General features: G+C 41.6%; 1 long non-coding RNA gene across 4 annotated transcripts in view; it reads right to left on the bottom strand.

Annotated features, from left to right (window-relative positions):
• Positions 1-2,054: 2,054 nt before the first annotated feature.
• Positions 2,055-2,377, bottom strand: part of LOC101468905 (uncharacterized) — a 20,405-nt gene continuing 20,082 nt past the window's right edge. For all 4 annotated transcript variants that reach the window (XR_013100622.1, XR_191453.3, XR_013100623.1 and 1 more), the window contains exon 5: positions 2,055-2,372. This is a non-coding gene — a long non-coding RNA (uncharacterized LOC101468905). The remainder of the gene's footprint in view (positions 2,373-2,377) is intronic.

The following is a 2,377-nucleotide window of genomic DNA, read 5'->3' as shown; positions in this document are numbered from 1 at the left end:
TTAGTGTGTTTGCCACAGGCAGAGAGGCCCGACTCTCTCTGATGAAGAGTCATCGGGAAGAGTCAGAATGCCCTGCATGAAACCGGACACTGATAAAGTCTTTTCAGGCCTCGTGCTAATCAATTCAGCTGGTTCTCTCGTCTTTGGCGTAAGTAGATGTGAGAGATGTTTGGCGAGTTTAATTTCTGATTCTTTGAATTTCATTTTTGGGTACCTTTGATTGCATCAGCTTGGTTTTCTCATGTCGGTTTAGGACTCTAATGAATGTATATAAAAAAAGAAGATTGCACTCATTTGGTTCCAGTGCTAAGACCACATTGGTTTACAGAATTTTTTTAAGGTGACGATCGCTCTTGTATTTTCCTCTTCAGCTGCTTTGTTTGCTTTAGTGCAAAAGAAAAAAAAATTCTTTGTGGAAGAGAAATTTTTATTTAAAAACGGTCGATTTTTGTCGCAACTTTTACAGTAACAGCTGCTCTTCTTTCATTCACTTTGCTCCTTTAATTGTAGTCTACACGCCATGGAAAAAGCTGTAAAGTCAGAGCAGATTTATAATTCTTTTAGTGTAAACTCACTCGCCGGCTCCGTACCCACTCTCCATTTGCAGTCTCCCATGAAAACCATGTTGTTTAAAACAGTCAGTGAACCAAATCTCAACATTTATCTTCGCTGCGTCCACCTTTACGTACTGGTCGACTTAGCTGCCAAGAGACTGGAAAATGGTAAAATAAAAAATCACTTTGTGTCTGGCACAGAGAAGCACTTGTGGTGGCGCTGATGAGTTAACCATACAGATTCCCCAGATGGGCCATTATATGGACTTTGATATAAATGGCAGTGCCGGGCAGGGAGTGTGGGTGGCCATGTTCGTACTGAAGTGCTGAAGTGGTGGGCAGCTCAAGGGTACTGGTGGTTAATGATGATGGCCACACACACACACACACACTGGATCCATCAGTTTCCACACTCAAAATGAACAAATATAATATAATACTTGCAACAATTTACGACTTGCACGCTGACCTTTATCTTATCAAATTTCACAACACTTGATTTTATTTTCGGGCGGCAGGCAGGTGTTTTTTCTCTTTTCTTTTTCAAATGGTAAAGTGTGGTATCTCCACTTGAAACAAAAGTCAGTAAATGTGTGCCAGCAGCCAGTTGTAATGGCTGCATGTGTTCAGCGGAAAAAGCAGAGACCTACATGAAAGCACACACACACAGTGCAAAGGCACAAACCACACACAAACCTCGATGACAGCTGCGACAAGCCAGACAATTCACCTACAATGACAAGGAACAAAACTAAAACTAAAATCACAATTACAGCCTCAACAAATCCACTATTGTGTTTTCTCCCCTCTGGCTTTTTCTTCTTCTTCTCTCTCTCTTTTTTTTTTCCAAAAAAGGGGAGCGTCACAAATCCAGAGAGAGATCAGAGCGCTCTCAAACTAAGCCTCCATTTACTCTGATGGCAGGCCTATTAAATGCGTGCGTCCACAGTGGTCTCTTTCTAGTGGTGAGTGGGCGGCTCAGAGTCCTGCAGTTGACAGTTAGCAGCCGATTCTGGGATCAGTTTTTCCGCAGCAAAGGGACTGATGTGGCCCAGAGGAGGATGTGGATTCCTATGATGGATCATTGTTTAGGTTTGGGGAGTGGGTGTGTGTGTGTGAGCTTTTGTGTGTCTGCGTGCGTGTATTTGTGTGAGCGTTTCCGTGCCACTCCATGCAGGAGATCAAGGACCTGCAGTTCATGCATGCATGTTCACTAACAAACATCCACAATGGAAGCAGTAAACATAGGCACTACACATCTGCACACACACACACAAAAGGAAGCAGAAAAAGCACAATTTTAAGATCTCTTGTGCAAAAATCACCTGATATAATTGTCATTTTCTCACTTGGCATTAATGTGTATGTGCTGACCAATTAAAACCACGCTGCCCCATTATTATTGATATTTATGTTACCATATAAAAAGGAGTTAATATCTTCATATTAATGTTCCTTTATGTAGCAAGTACCAAAATAAAGAACGGAAACATCTGTATTACTTATTTTTAATAGGTTTATACATTGGTGTCTATGTTTTTGTCTGGTGGGAGTAATAATATGTTGGGAGTTACTATTAAAGTTGGAGATGTTAGCATGAGTGGCATAGCCTCGGCTACTGCTATTTATCTATTCATTTATATATAAAGTGACAGACGACCACATACACCCTTTGAATGATTCCAGAAAATCTACAGCTATCCTGGATGTTCAGGGTGAGCACGACTGATGACTGTGAGAGGATGAAGGTCTCATGTCCTCTTCTTTCAATGGGCGAGGTGCATTATTTCCCGATATCCAAATAACGGGTTGACATCCCTGGG

Source organism: Maylandia zebra, linkage group LG10, assembly GCF_041146795.1.
Source record: "Maylandia zebra isolate NMK-2024a linkage group LG10, Mzebra_GT3a, whole genome shotgun sequence".
NCBI lineage: Eukaryota > Metazoa > Chordata > Actinopteri > Cichliformes > Cichlidae > Maylandia > Maylandia zebra.
The sequence above is the reverse complement of the archived record's forward strand: the minus strand, read 5'-3'. Positions and strand labels throughout refer to the sequence as shown.